General features: G+C 40.3%; 1 protein-coding gene across 7 annotated transcripts in view; it reads left to right on the forward strand.

Moving 5' to 3' along the window:
* Positions 1-16,665, forward strand: part of PSD3 (pleckstrin and Sec7 domain containing 3) — a 475,326-nt gene that overhangs the window by 262,067 nt on the left and 196,594 nt on the right. The gene's annotated exons all lie outside the window — the stretch shown is intronic.

Consider the following 16,665-nt stretch of genomic DNA (forward strand, 5'->3'; position numbering starts at 1 on the left):
TACCCTTCAATTAATAATTTCTAGAAGTCCACATTATAATTTATAATACTGATAAATCAGTAAATTTTTAATAATTCATAATACAAATAGTGGGCAGTTTATTTATTTGACTGTCAGAACTTGAGAAAGATCACAATGGTGTATTCACTATGGAAACAAATAGGCATTTATCAGACAATAAAGGAAGCAGTTCTGACTATTCAGTCCTCAGAAATCCACTCAGGTCATCTTTGGAAAGAGATTAAATTAAAATCTGAGTAATTGTGGAATGCCTGGATTACTTGCACTGAGCTTTATTATTGACAACAATTAGCATGTCTTCCCTCTAATCAACTTTGGGATTCATAACATCCTGCCACAGTATACATGAGATGTGCATTTGATTCAAATACAAAATAAAGACTGATAATGGATGTGGATATTTTTGAAGTTCAGGATAAGATGTATGTGTTAAGAATGTGATCTTTACAGATTTCTGTTTGATTCTAACTTTCTTTTTAAAAACTTTGTACACATGTATATTTCTTTTGACATCAGTTCCTTTGACTGAATTTGCTAAGAAGGGCAGCACATTTGAATTGTGGTATAATATGAAAATGTATGAGTAGAAAGATAAGTCCTTATGTTTTCTATGACTTTTAAACTACATAATATATAGAATTGAGTTCTGCCAGATTTGGAAAGACATATATACTCTGAAAAATGAAAAAAGGTGTAAAAATGGTATTACGAGATTCTGAGTCTTACTGGCTTTAATTGCAGCTCATTAAAAAATTATATTATGAAAAAAGCAAGAGGAAATGTATCTTCAGCTTACTATATAAGGAAGGTGTTTTTTAAGTCCTTTCTCTATGGAACAAATGCTGCCATTTCTGATGCTACAGTTCCAAATGGAAATGAAAGTAAAAGATGGTGGATCGGGACTTGATACATTCTGTGCATCCATGGAAGTTAGACAGTGAAGTGAAGTTGCTCAGTCGTGTCTGACTCTGCGACCCCATGGGCTGTAGCCTACTGGGCTCCCCCGTCCATGGGATTTTCCAGGCAAGGGTACTGGAGTGGGGTGCCATTGCCTTCTCCAAGTTAAGCAGTAGACACATGTAAACAGGCCTTTTCTCATTCTAGTGGTGTTAGCATGGAATGTTAACAGTCTTTCTAGGAGAGAATTTGTGAGGTTTTTATCAACTTATGCCAGAAATGAAAGTTGACAGGTAGAATTTTTATAGTAAGCTTTTAGACTTTTGTGGTAGGCTGTGGTAACATGCATGACTGTGGGTTCATTAGTGTGCAGATCTAGAGCATGTTTGAGGGAGCTTTCCGAATCATGAACCAAATGCAGTTAATGTACAGTCCAGTGGCTGCCATTCACCTTGGGTAAGCATGTGTTCTTTGATTTGCTCTGCCAAGAATTTTCTGGATGATTGGTTGCAGTCGTACAATTGAGATCATGCTTAAAAATCTCAGGGGGAAAAATAAGTGTTATACTGTTTTTTATTTACTGTGGAAGTTGACAGTGAAATGATACTGAAAATGACGGTGGCATTTACATGGAAATTGTCAAGTAAAATATTGATTTCCTTTTGTGACAAACCTCAGTCACTCACCCACCCCAGAGGAGGGTTTTCTGTTTCAGCAGGAATCTGGATTTTACTGCAGATTTCAGCAAGAAAAGATTTTCTTCAAACCGTTCGTTTCATTTTACTCCTCTCTGTGGCCAGCCCTCTTAATTGCTTTTCTTCCTTTCCTCTCTCCCTCTGCCTCCCTTTCTCTGCCTCTCAGTTTCTCTTTAATTCTGCCTCTGACTTTCTCTTTTGTTTTCTTAGTCTCTTTCTTATCTTTCTTTCTCTCCTCCCCTCCCACCAAAACACACACACTCTCTCTCTCTCTCTCTCTCTCTCTCTCTCTCTCTCTCTCTCTCTCTCTCTCGATAGCTATCTCTTCATTCCCTGTTGAGATAAATTATTCGGTGGGATATGAATTGGCCTTTAGGGGGGCAGTGTTACACACATGCCACTCAGACAGATACATATATCCAGATAAACGCACACACATTTGGTATCATCTTACAGGTTCTAGATAACTCCTTTCTCTCTTCTGCCACCCCTTTCCCAAGTTAGAAATTACAGGTATATACTCCATTCAGTTTAATTTATGAGGTGAGCCATTTATATGGATGGAACTGATAAACAGTTATTGCTACACATTGACCTTATTACTTTAAGATTTCTTTGGATCAGAGTAGCATTTGGTTTTTCTTTTTGGACCAGAAGTAACATTCTGACCTGCATCTGTTGTTCAGGGTAGTTGCACAGTCAGGAATATTTACTGAAGACCCACTGTGTGTTCAGGTGTGGACTTGGAGAACATATCAGAACCAAATGGACCCCTGTTCTCAGAGACTGCAAACTATTAAAAAAGATAGAGGGTCCTTTATCTCTTAAATAGACAATTGTTCCATATTAAAAATATAAAATGAATTCTGCTTGTTAGTAGAAATGCTAATAAAAAATAGGCCTTAACATACTTAAAGGTATACACCATGAGGGACTTGTTTCAAACCTTTAATTCAGATGCTTGAGTTAATATTTAGCTGTAAATCTGCCTGAAAATTTACATTTTTTTACATGAAAAGGATAGATAGTGGTATATTGAGCCCTTTTTCACACTTTACAATTTATTGCTAATTCCCTGCTGTTTACTCAAATGACCTAAACAGATACATCAGTGTATGAGTGCTTTGTGCAAATAAGAGTTTTCCCCAATAAGTTGCTTAAATGATTATAAGTAACAGATATCTAGGGTATAAAATGGAAGAAGTTGGGTACCAAAAGGCAATCAGTGATAGAATATTATTTAGGTTCTTTAAACTTGAAATCTGGCTGGGAGGACGTGATGTTTGAGATAAGTCACCACTTGAAATATAGGTACAGTTTTAGTAGGAGACTGATTGCGATTTTGATTTAGGTTAATATTCCACTTCAGCTCCCATCCCCTTTCTTCTCCATAAACATTAATGCTCTTTCCTCCTTTCTTCTTCCCTCCCTCTCTCTTTCTCTCTTTCTCTTTCCTTCTCTCTTTCCTTGTTTCTTTCTTTCTCTCTCTCCCTCCTGCCTATTTTCTCACCAAATCAGGACCAAACTCTGCCAGAGTATCTGATGTGTCTTTCCATGGCTCCACTGGGCGTGCCAATCCCAGTGCTTGGATGTGGTTTGCCTTCAGGCGTCATTGGGGGTAAGGTGGAAGAAAGGGGAAGAGGGAAGGTCTGCTTTTAGTTCTGATCATTTAATAGGACATTCCTAAGATTCTAATAAGTAATAAATCTCTCAGGACTTAAATAGAAGGAGATGAGAATGTGAAATTCGGGCCATCTCTCGGTTGGAGGATGAAGTTCCTGAGAAACATGATACATGAGGATTATGACTGTGGTCTTGGGAACTCTGCTGACTGGGTTCTAATCTCAACTCCCCTGTCTGACTAGCTGAGGGGTTATGAGCAAATTCACTTAAACATTGTCTCTTGGTTTCCTCATCTATGAAATGGGAGGCTTTATTAACACCTACCTATCTAGTTGTTTTAATAAGTTAATATATCTAAGGACTTCAGAGTTCTAGTATGTGCTAGCTATTATAACTTTTTAAAGTGAAAGTGAAGTCGCTCAGTCGTGTCCGACTCTTGCGACCCCATGGACGGTCTCTCGCCAGGCTCCTCCGTCCATGGGATTTTCCAGGCAAGAGTACCAGAGTGGGTTGCCATTTCCTTCTCCAGAGGATCTTCCCAACCCAGGGATTGAACCCGGGTCTCCCACATTGTAGGCAGACGCTTTACCGTCTGAGCCACCAGGGAAGTCACTATAACTTTTTAGTATTGTTTTATTCTTTACCTACCTCAGAGTGGACTGGACAAGGACTCCACCCCTTCCTGCGAGTATTTGGACCCGAGGCATCTTCCCCTTCCCGGGGCTGAGTGGGATTAGTGTCAGTAGACAGGACTTCTGTCTCCCTTTCCTTTTCAGCCTAAACACACCCATCATTTTGTTCTTAGAAGGAACCATCTGTGACTTTGACCTTGAGCGTTTTCTCCTATTGGGGTAAGATTGTTAATCCTCATCATCTCTGGCTTCATTTCTTTCTAAAGACTTGCTGGTTCCACAGAATGGCCGTGGGAATCCTTCCCGGGAGGCGTTTGTGCAGTGCTGCCTGTCTTGACATTGTACAGGCGCCTGACAGTGAACCTTGGTTAATCCTGTGTTTCCTGCCAACAGTGCCTCTTCTCCATCTTGCTGCATTTTTATATCTTATCTTTGGTTTGGGTCTTTGCTGCTGCAAAAGTGCAGGGACTAAGGATACTTTGGTCTTAAACTGGTCCTGAGATCATGAAGAACCTCTGAGGAAGCAACTTCGTTCTGGTCCTCTTTAAAGATCCCAAGAAAACCCTGGAATGTTAATGGAGATGTGAATTATCTGAAGTGACTGCAAACCCTGGGAAAGAAGGCGTATTTCTGGGTGTCTTCCTACTCTGTGTGTTCTCCAAATGGAGAGCTCTGGGTCAGAAGGCACGTGGGTTTATCGGTAGATTCTAGACTGTTATCCTGGGAATGAATCTCTTCCACACAGAAGACTGGAGTAGGTTGCCACTTTCTTCTCCAGGGGATTGTTTCCTTAATTTCTCTTTCTGATCTTTTGTTGTTAGTATATAGAAATGCAACAGATTTCTATGTATTATCCTGCAACTTTACTGATTTCATTGGTGAGCTCTGGTAGTTTTCTGATGGTGTCTTTAGGTGGTGGTGATGTCTTTTCTATGTGTAGCATCATGTCATCTGCAAAGAGTGACAGTTTTACCTCTTCTTTTCCTATTTGAATTCCTTTTGTTATTTTTTTCTTGTCTAACTGCTATGTCTGGGACTTCCAAAACTGTTGAATAAAAGTGGAAAGAGTGTGCATCTTTTGTCTTTTTCCTGATTTTAGAGGAAATGCTTTCAGCTTTTCACTCGTGTGTATGATGTTAGCTGTGGATTTGTCATATGTGGTATGATCTTTATTATGTTGAGATATATTCCCACTATGCCCACTTTCTGAAGAGTTTTTATCAGAAACGGACATTGAATTTTATCAGAATCTTTTTCTGCATCTGTTGTGATGATCATATGGTATTTTATTCATTAGTGTGCTAATGTGGTATATCACATTGATTTGTAAATAACTGAAAAATCCTTGTCCAGAAAACTGGACAGCTATGTGTAAAAGAATGAAATCAGAACATTCTCTAACACCATACACAAAAATAAAATGGATTAAAGGCTTAAATGTAAAACTGGATACTGTAAAACTCCTAAAGGAAAACCTGGACAGAACACTATTTGACGTAAATCATAGCAATATTTTTTTTTTGGATCTATCTCCTAAAGGAAAGTAAAAATAAACAAATGAAACCGTTAAAAACTTTTGCATAGCAAAGAAAACCATTGAGAAAATGAAAAGATAGTCTACTAAATGGGAGAAAATATTTGCAAATGATATGACCAATAAGAGGTTGATACCCAACCTTTATAGACAGCTAATACAACTCAACATCAAAAAAACTAACAACTTGATTAAGAAATGGCTGGAAGACCTGAATAGACATTTTTCTAAAGAGGATATGCAGATGGCCAATAGGCACGTGAAAAGATGCTCAATATCATAAATCATCAGGGAAGTGCAAATCAAAACCACAATGAGCTATCACCTCACACCTGTCAGAATGGCTGTCATCAAAAATAACAAATTTTGGCAATTATGTGGAGAAAAAGGAAATCTGTGCACTGTTGGCAGGAATGTAAATTGGTGCAGCCACTGTGGAAACCAGTATGAAGGTTTCTCAAAAAATAAAAATTAGAACCGTATGACCTAGTACATTCACTCCTGAATATACAATCCAAAAAACAAAAAACTGATTTGAAAAGATATGTGCACTTCATTGTTCATAGAAACAATATTTACAGTGGCCAAGATAGGGAAGCAACTTAAGTGTCCATCAACAGATGACTGGATAAAGAATGTGATGGAATACTACTCAGCCATAGAAAGAATGAAATTTTGCCATTTGCAGCAACAGAAATAGACTTTAAGTGAATAAAATCAGACAGAGGCAAATCCAAACGCTGTGTGATGTCACTTACATGTAGAATCTAAAAATAAAATACAACAAAGTAGTGAAAAAGCAGGAAAGAAGGAGATTCGCCGATTCAGACAACAAATGGCTACTTGTTGGGGGCGGGGGGCCACAGTGTAGGTGGGGAAATGGGAGGCACAGATGGTTGGGTCCAAGAAAGACCCAAGGCTGTTTCATACAGCACAGGGGATATAGCCAATATTTGGTAATAGCTGTAAATGGAAAGTGACCTCAAAAATTGGATAAAAATTTTTTTAGAAATGAAAAAAATAGTTACATATTCTATTAAGTCGAATCCCAATGAATGTTCCTATTCAGATGTGTATGTTTTCCCTTGCTTTCCCCAAAACCAGAATTTAGATGTGAACCAGGTTTTAGAATTTAAAGAAGTTACTGAAAATGCATATTACCTGTATCTATTACTTAACACATATAGTTGGCTGAAAACATTGTATGTTTTATTTCAAACATAATTTTCTTATTTGGTATTTTTAGGCAACAGTAACCTGTGAAGATGATGGAGAAGTTAGCCAGGAGGGTAACATTTAAGTAAACAAATCCAAAAGATTGACAACAGAAAAATACATTTAAAATAAAGATTAATGTATCTTGTAAAAAGGAAGAAATGATAATTAGGAAATATGTATATTTTCCTACATGTTTCCAGGTATATAACCATTAGGTTTTTAATCAATCACAGTTATATATAGGGGTAAGAAAAACAACAACAACAAAACAAAAACAAAACACAACAACCCAGCCATTAAAGATTTAAGCAATTTGTTAAAAACTTGAACTCCAAAAAGTACCTGTTTGCACAAAGTGACAACAAGAGTTGTAGGCTTTTTCTTAAAAAGAGAGCAAAACCAACTCAGCTTTCAGGGTTCCGCTGACCTATCTAATTTGACCCTTTCAACCAGGGAGGAGATTAAAAATTTAACTTTGACAGTTGCTCTTCTTTTCTTTCCACCAAAAGGCTGACCTTAAAAAACATTTCTCCCCCATTTTGCTCTCTCTTCTTTCCTCTTTGCTTCCAGTATTATCAAGTGAGGACAAGTATAAATGGAGAAATCTGGTGAGGGTTTTCAAAGTCAGTGTTGTGGTTGTAAAATACTATGATATACGGTAGTTTTGCAAATGTTACCATTGGAAAAACCTTGGTAAAATGTATTAAAAAAAACTCTTGTTTATTATAACTGCATGTGTTAAGTGTTAGTCGCTCAGTCATGTCAAGCTCTTTGCAACCTCATAGACTATAGCCCACCATGCTCCTCTCCGAATGAGATTTCCCAGGCAAGAATACTGCAGTGGGTTACCATTTCCTTCTTCAGGGTATCTTCCCAACGCCGAGATCAAACCCAGGACTCCCGCATTGTAGGAAGATCCTTTACTGTCTTAGCCACTGCATGTGAATCTACAATTATTTCCTTAAAACTTCCAGTGAAAAGGAAGTTTCATTCTCTGCATTCAGCCAGAGATTTAAGCATCGTGTAATAATGAGTTTAATGAAGTTTTTATACTCTTTCAAACTTTACTACTCTTTGATTGCTCTTCCCAGCAGTGAATATCATGATTGTTAAGCTCAGCTGCAATTGCATAGCAGTGGTGAAAACTGTGGTTTTAAGAAAAAGGCAATTTTAAAGAGTTGGAAAGCTAGAGAGTCACATGAGTCCCTTTAAAAAGGTTATTATTATTACTCTGGGGTCTGTGGAGAATTTTTTGGAAGGAAGTTCTAGTGGAAATGAGACGGTGAAGAAATGGTTGCAGCTGTGCATTCAAGAAGGGAGGACGGCTTGGGCGTGGCTGGTGACAGTTAATAACAGAATGGTTTCAGATTGTTTTGAGATACTAGCTTTTCTGTTGCTAAATTATTTTCCAAATTGCCCCACTGTCCCTTCCTATATCACCTGGGTTCTAAACTGCATGAAATGGGAGAGTGCTAAAAAGTAGGAACACCCTGACGGCTTCTTCCAAGTTAAGGCTCGATCTTGGTGTCACTCTGCGCCGCTGTGCCGGCCACGTGTGTAGCGTGGGCAGTAACACCTTCCTCCAAGAGTGCCCATGCGGATTGGGGAGTGCATCCCAGTGTTGGCGGTCCTGGGTTCCACGCTCGTCCTCTCGCTGCTGATGACAAGGGACAGTGCCTCAGTTATGGTTTCTTGGTTTGTAAAATGGTTTCATGCCCATAATCGTCAGGTTTTCAGTTCAGGCTCCTAAAGCCAACAGTATCTGGTCCCCCCTTGCCATGTCCCCACTCTCTACCAGGACCAGAACTACTTCCTCTGTTTTTTCTATTGGGCTCAAACTAACTCATGTGCAATTTCTTTTGAGCAAAATATTTTGTGGCAAAGAATAAGCTGGATAAAAACTATACATGGTCTTTACAGATCCTTTCAGCCTAAGTATTAGGAGTGTTCTTAATATCATTTTTTTTTTCTTTGTAAACTCAAATTGCATCTCTCAAGTTTTAACTTTTCTGATGTATTTATTGGTTTAGACAAAGAAGTGTGTGCTTAGTAGTGAAAGTTCAGATTTAAATCCAAGAAAATTAACCTCTGTTTTGTGGGTGTCCTCAAAGGATTACTCTGAAAGAATTATGTGAGAGGAAGAAACCGGCCACAGTCTGAAAAAAGTCGGCATTTTTTATAAATGAAAAGCCTGAAGTGAATTCTCAAAAATACTTGATCGGAGTTATATTTGGAGTCTGCAGTTGAAAATAGGAACTGAGGGGTGGTATTTAAGTGTAGCTAAAAAAAGAGCATCAACTGTCGTCTGGGGTAGGTGAGCTCTCTTCAAGGGAAGGTCCTGGAGGCCTGGTAGCGACAGTCTCTATGGAAGAAACCGGCTCGAGTGCTTATCCTGGGAGAAGCAGGCGAGCCTTTCAAGAGAAAAGTTGCCTTAGCAAGCTTTTCAAGAGGGAAGCTTGAAAGGTTTTGGCTTAAAATATGGGATGCAGCTTTGTTCAGTAAAATGCACCAAGCTGAGTTGTGATACAAGGTTCGTGATGTGTTTCTGCTCCGCTTTCCCCGGGGAGGTCCGGGTGCAGGCTGTTGCTTCCGGTCAGGTGCTGGCCTGCACAGACAAAGCTGCTGCTTTTGGTCTGGTTCCGACCTTGAGTGAAAACGGTGACGATGAGAAAGGGAATATTTGGAAATAGCTGAAGGTCTACATGTCATGTTCATGCTTTAGGAAACAAAAAAAATCTATCAGAAAGAAGTCTGTTAGAACATTTTGACAGAACAGATGCTGCTTAAAGAGTACAGACAGATTTTTAACCAAAAAAAAAAAAAGGAGAGAGAGAGAGAAGAGTTTGAGTAGGAGAGAGGGGAGGTAGTAATCATTACGGGTCCTATAATGGAATATTAATGATTCCCAGATAGAGTTCATTTTAATTTGGTCATGAAGAAGTGCTACAGAATTTTATATTCAGAGGCATCCATGGAGGTTAGAATGTTCATAGGTTTGGGAGGTTTTTAAATTTCATGATACCGTCCACCAGGGTAGGTAGGTGCTCCTGTCACTCGGGCATGGGCCTGCGGTATTGACATGACTGTCGGGGGTCACATTGTGAATTTAAACTATCCCCCTTTGCTTATGATGTACCAGTCAGGGATGGCAGTGATGGACTTCTTTTAACAAGCCTGCAGCTTAGTGGCTAATAACGTATCACAGCGGATGGTCTATCCTCGACAAAAGAGACACGGATTTTAATTTAAAGGCATTTGTAGCTGTACAATAAGAAATAAATCACAAAGGAAAACAATTTGGCTTGTGATTGTATTAACGCTTCACTTATATAAATGTCTGTTGTCTGAAAAAAACCCTAAAGTTGAAAATGCAAAACATTTAAAATAATTCTGAACAGCCAGAATGGGTGTTATGGAGTCTGTATAACAAGCATTACAAATTTTATTCAGACCCTCATTTATGGTCTATTTTGATAATAACCAGAATTGTTACTTTAAAATTTTGGCCTCATCTTCCTCCCTGACTTTTCCAAGCCAATGGCCATGTGGGTGCCTTTTTACAGATAGCTGCCTAAAACTAGGGGTCTGGACCTGGCCACCTCCCACTGTTCATCTCCAAGCTAGCTCACCTTTCCTGAAACAAAGTTCATAAAACAGAAATATTCAGGTTGCTATTTAAATTTTAAATTGAACTTATTTTGAAGAAACAGTTGTTTTCCCAGGTTAGCCAGGAGCTAGAAGGATGACTTGCAGAGTGCTATCAGTCAGGTAAATGGACCTTACCAGCTAGTGACTTGATAATGAAGCGAAGAGAAAGAGGAAACCCCCAAAGCCCTGGGTCTCTGCCTGGAGCGGCTGGAGTTGTTTTGATGAGGGGCAAGCCCAGGTGGGTAGTCAGCAACTTCTCAGAGTGTGCTGTAGCATGGTGGAGTATAGGATGGGCTGAGTGAGTCATCTGAAACATTACATCATGTTTACTTAGTTTGATTAAGGAGACCAGGAGTGCGAAATGGATTTGGGAAGATTGCCAGCAAGTGTTTTATAAAGATTTTGCCATTTGAGGAAATTAACTTCAATCAGAAAATCCATTAATATAGAATAATTCATTTCTCTAGCAGAAGACATTCTTGAGCTCCATTCTCTGTCACTGTTGGGTTTTTATTGTTGCTGTTTTAAAGTTTTTGTTTGCTTTAGCTGTTTTAACATTTACCCTTGTCTTCACACTTCCCACAGACAGAAGCGTCATTTTTGTGTCTCAGACACACTGCCATTTGAGGAAGCCGCCACAGATGGTAGTCCCGTCTCCCGGGGCAGGTCATTTCACCACGAGGTCCCTTAATGCTAGAAGCATTTATTCCTTGAGAATGCAGCATGGTTACTCTTCTTTCCCTGTTTTTCTTTCACTTCCAGAAACACAATTCAAAGGTAAATCTCTTATCCCCAAAGTATTACCTTGAAGGGTTATCTGTGTTTCAGTTTGTTGGTCATATGTTGTAGACTTGGGCAAATAAGTCATCTTTAAAAAGAGTTGTCTGATTTTGTATTAGATGCAATTGCTGGTCACTGGTGTGTGACCCCCCCGCCCCCACTCCATCCCTATTCTTCGGCAGAAACTCTTGCCTTAATACATAGTGTTGTTCCAGGACAAATCGGATATTCAACAAATATTGGTGAAAGAACTGATTGCAGTTTTTTATAAAACCCCGTGCTATGACTTCTGATCATGTGAGCACTATGTGACCAACTTGATATGTACAGAATTGTGAATGTGTGTGGATGTATACATACATCTGTCTTTTTTGGTCTGTTTTTTTGTTTTTTGGAAGGGGGGAAATCCATAGTTTTAATCAGATTTTCAGAAGGATCTTTATTTCCCCCCAATATTGAAAGCTGTAGACCTAGGACTCTCCCAGAGTGGAAACTTGTAGCTTATTTTAATTAAAATAAAAAACTCAGAAGAAAGGGTTTTTTTCTTTCCCCTGTGCACTTCGTTCATTCATAGAGGCCCTGATATGTGTCTCTGTGCTAGATTCATGTGTACAACACTTAATAAGACAGACACAGGCCACACCCTCTTGAAGCTCGAAATTTGATAGAGAAAACAAGTATTGGACCCATGATTATTCAGATAAGGAAATACTTTACTCACAATCACACTACTTGTGTTTAGTTATGGGAGACTTAAAAATGTTGGCCTAAAACTCAACATTCAAAAAACTAAGATCATAGCATCCAGTCCCATCACTTCCTGGCAAATAGATGGGGGAACAATGGAACAGTGAACAGATTTTATTTTCTTGGACTCCAAAAATCACTGCAGATGGTGACTGCAGCCATGAATTTAAAAGACACTTGCTCCTTAGAAGAAAAGCTATGACCAACCTAGACAGCACATTAAAAAGCAGAGACATTACTTTGTCAACAAAGGTCCGTTTAGTCAAAGCTATGATTTCTGCAGTAGTCATGCATGGATGTAAGAGTTGGACGATAAAGAAAGCTGAGCACTTAAGAATTGGTGCTTTTGAACTTCGGTATTGGAGAAGACTCTTGAGAGTCCCTGGGAATGCAAAGAGATCCAACCAGTCCATCCTAAAGGAAATCAGTCCTGGGTGTTCATTGGAAGGACTGATGCTGAAGCTGAAATTCCAATACTTTGGCCACCTGATGTGAAGAGCTGACTCATTGGAAAAGACCCTGATGCTGGGAAAGATTGAAGGCAGGAGGAGAAGGGGATGACAGGATAAAATGGTTGGATGGCATCACTGACTTGATGCACATGAGTTTGAACAAGCTCTGGGAGTTGGTTATGGATAGTGAAATCTGGCGTGCTGCAGTCCATGGGGTTACAAAGAGTCAGACATGACTGAGTGACTGAACTGAACTGAACTGATGGAAGACTTACTTAATAAATTTGCCATATATGGCAAAAGTCAGCAGCTTGATCAAGATGAAATTTGATAGGATTCATGAGTTCCTGCTTTGCTAAAGACTATGCTAAATATATTGAGGAAAGCTAGGATGAGTAAGATGTGCATCCAGCTCTGGAGGAATTCTTAATCTAATCTAGTGGTTCTCAAATCCTGCCACACATTCAGATCATTTGAGACGGGAGAAAAGGGGGGCTGATATACTCTCACTCATGTAGAAACCCTTAAAATGGCATAGACACTTCAGAGAATGATCTTTAACTACACATACATTTACCCTATGATCCAGCAGTTCAAGGGAAATGAAAGCACGTCACCAAAATATTCATAGCAGCTTTATTCATAATAGCCCAAAACTGTGAACCACCCGTGTCCATCAACCGGGAATGGATAAGCTATAGTGTAGTGTTACAATGTGTGATTCTCAGTAAAAAGGAGTGGAGTGCCTGTATACCCAACAGCATGGAGAAAGAAAACTTACACCAGAATATGCAATGCATGGGTCTGTTATGGAGAGTTCTAGTTTAGGCAAAACTAACCTTCAGTGGAAAACCAAAATCAGGACTGTGGTTAGCTCTGGGGATGTGAGGATGGGAATTACCTGGAGAGGGGCTTGCAGGAACTTTATGAAGTGATGCTAGTATTAAAAAATGTTAGGGTTAATGTCAGAGAGTGACTAATTAAAAATTTGATGTTTTCTCCCTTTCCTGGCCTCATCTTCCTCAGAAATTTTATCTGGGAATAGATTATGTGCATTTTAAAAGCTTCTCAGATGATTCTGATCTGATGTCCACTGAAATTTCAACTGGCAAATAGGATAAAGTACAGAAGAAAGCATTTTAGTTTTCTATTTATGTTTTCAATACATTTCCACAAATGTAAACAACACAGCTTGAATATCTTAACCATTTTGTAGGTCAGAGGTTTGGGTTGGCCTGTATTCTGGGTTTCACAAGGACAAAATCAAGTGCAGGGAGGCCCGTGTTGCTTTCCATAAACTCTGAGGGTGGATCTACTTAATAAGTTTATTCAGGTTGTTGACAGAAATCAGTTTCCTTATGGCTGTAGGACTGAGGTCCCAGTTTCCTTGTTGGCTGTTGACCAGAGGTCGGTCACTTCAGCCTCTGGAGGCCACGCACAGTCCTTGTCGTCCATCTTCAGACCCAGCAACGACAGGTCACGTGCTTCTCACTGTTCGTGTCTCTCGCTGCCTCTTTGGCCCCATTTTTCCTATTCTCTTCTTTTGACACATCTCCTAAGTGATAGTTCTGCCTTCCTCTTTGCTTTGAAGAGCTTGCTTAAAAACTGATGCATGAGCCCCTCCCCGCCCCAATGTAATCCAAAATTACCTTCCAGTATTAAGGTCAGCTAATCAGCAGCCTTAATTCTACCTGCAGAGTTCCATCCCAGTAGCACCTAATTGAGCGTTTAGCTAAGTATCCAAGGAATGAGAATCTTGGGGGCCAGCATCTTCTTTCGAATTCTGCCTGTAGTAGAGAGTTACATGGAAAATGCTGTGGGTTTTCAGAGTAAAGAAAAAAGACTTCCAACAGGAGAGCATCCAGGAAGCCTCTTTCGAGGAGGGAGCACTTAGTTGTCATTCAAGGCAGTTCTAATGGATGCTGTGGAGCCAGAATAAAAGAGAGAACTGGAGAGGGGGTGGTGGGGGTAGTAATGGTGTAAGTGCTGGAGTGGAGGCAGCAAGCATGACCACCTGTCATGCCCTTGGCGCAGCTTTATCCCAGAACCTCGCTCCTTGTGTGCTAGTTATTGTTCATGCTGAGTCATTCAGGCCACTGTCAGATTAACAGGAGATATTTTTAGATGAAAGTAGAGAAATAGAAGTGTCAAAAGGTTGCACACTTAATGTATATAAATATTTTTAAAAGGCCTGGGGCAATTTTGTAGTGTGATTTCTATATCACCTTCTGTCTGGCTATCATAAGTAGAATTACATGTGAAAGTCTAAAAAGTTATTTTAAGTATTTCTAAACTTTTTTACAACTTCAAATCTAACTGATGAAAACCAGGGGATGGGCCTTCTTTTGTATGACACCGCAGTGGACCATTTTCAGTGGACTTTGTATTCTGCTTGGGTGGGCAGTGACCTCAAATTGTTTTGCAAAGTTGTGTTGGCTTCTGCTGTACAAGGAAGTGAATCAGCTACATAGATCCGGCCCTCCTGGGCCCCCCCCCGCCAGCCCCATTCCACGCCTTTAGGTCATCTCGGAGCACCACGCTGACTGAGCTGCCTGCGCTCTGAAGCAGCTCCCCGTTAGCGATCTGTTTACACCTCGGAGTGTATACATGTCAGTGATTCTCTCCCAGTTCATCTCACCGTCCCCTTTCCGCGTTGGGTCCACAAGTTCATTCTCTACCTTCTAGTCTCTGTTCCTGCCCTGCAAACACAAGGAAGGTATAGCATCTCTACAGAAAGTCTTAACAATACTTCCTGCCAGCCTTTTAAAAATACAAAGGTTATAACTGCCTGTGGTCATTTGTATTCACCCTTCGAAAGCATGTGTACATAAGGGCTGAAATACCGAAACCAGCAAGCTAGCTGGTATTTTTTTTCGCCAAAACTGGATACGAGAAATAGAATGCAAAGGGGAGGCCCTGGTGACAAAAACCAAGCGGTCATTTCATGGGGATCGACAAATTATGGCTTTCTCCGGTGATTGGCATTTTGCTGTTTATACTTCCGGGGCCACAGAGCCTTCCAGGGTCTTTCCAAACCTGTCTTCCTGTCCTTTGCCAGCACTGGCTTCTTTCCTTCTCTTCCGGTCTTAGACCCACACCCGAAGTGTTGGTCGCGATGATCAGAGGTCCTCTAGAGGAGGCCCGTCCTTTCTGGGAGTTGCTCCGTGTGTCCTGACTGTGCAGCGGGGAGGTGACCCCGCGGGGAGGTGACCCAGCGGAGACGTGACCCCGCGGGGAGGTGACCCAGCGGAGACGTGACCCCGCGGGGAGGTGACCCAGCGGAGACGTGACCCCGCGGGGAGGTGACCCCGCGGAGACGTGACCCCGCGGGGAGGTGACCCCGCGGCGGCTGAGGAACCGCCTGCGCCTGCGCACAAAGCCCTGCTTCCTGACCGCACTTCTATCCGCCAAGATCCTGACCCCGGTGCTCTGACTAAAGTTTTACACTTTTAGTACTCAAAAGATTCCCCGGAACTGCTTCTGATTTCATCTTTTTACATTCATTTTCCGCTTTAATATGCTTAAGTATATTTTCTGATAGCTCTAAAAGATTGCCACTGCTTCACTGATTTCTTCCTCTTCCTGTTTTCACAGTGCTATTGGCTTTGAGGATATATTTTTTTTTTCTTTTTTTTTCCTCCACCACATCAGTTTCATGTTTTTCTTTAGGAAAAACTCAATTAAAAACATGTCAAACCAAACCTTTGGAAACTCCCCTACACAGATTATTGAGGTTCTTATATTTTCCTTGTTTGTAGTACTGAATTAAAAGCTTAATTTAAAGATCCTTCTATTAAGTGGTGTTAGTACTCCTAAGGGTACCCACCTATATTTTTATGAAAAGGCCAAACTCAGATTTATGGTGTTTTTATGTTATTATTAAAAAGTAGAGAATTTTTTGCCAATATTTGCATTTGAGGAGAAATTCCCAATCTTAAAAAGTCAATAAAACTTTACATTATTTTCTGTGAGCAAAGGAGGCTAAGAACTGGCAATTGAGACTATAACTCTCTGCATATACTAAGATTAACACGTAAGCAAATAATGTGCATATGATAAGAGCCAGGTATCTATATATTCAGTCACCAAGTTGTGTTCAACTCTTTGCAACCCCATAGACTGCAGCACACCAGGCTTCCCTGTCCTTCACTATCTCATGGAGTTTGCTCAAATTTATGTCCACCTCCTTCTCTTTTTGCTTTCAATCTTTCTCAGCATCAGGGTCTTTTCCAATGAGTTGGCTCTTTGCATCAGGTAGCCAAAGTATTGGAGCTTCAGCTTCAGTATCAGTGCTTCCAATGACTATTCAAGGTTGATTTCCTTTAGGATTGACTGCTTTGATCTCCTTGCAGTCCAAGAGACTCTCGAGAGTGTTCTCCAGCGTCACAATTGAACAGCATCAGTTCTTCAGTGCTCAG

The sequence above is a fragment of the Muntiacus reevesi genome, chromosome 10, assembly GCF_963930625.1.
Source record: "Muntiacus reevesi chromosome 10, mMunRee1.1, whole genome shotgun sequence".
NCBI classification, from domain to species: domain Eukaryota; kingdom Metazoa; phylum Chordata; class Mammalia; order Artiodactyla; family Cervidae; genus Muntiacus; species Muntiacus reevesi.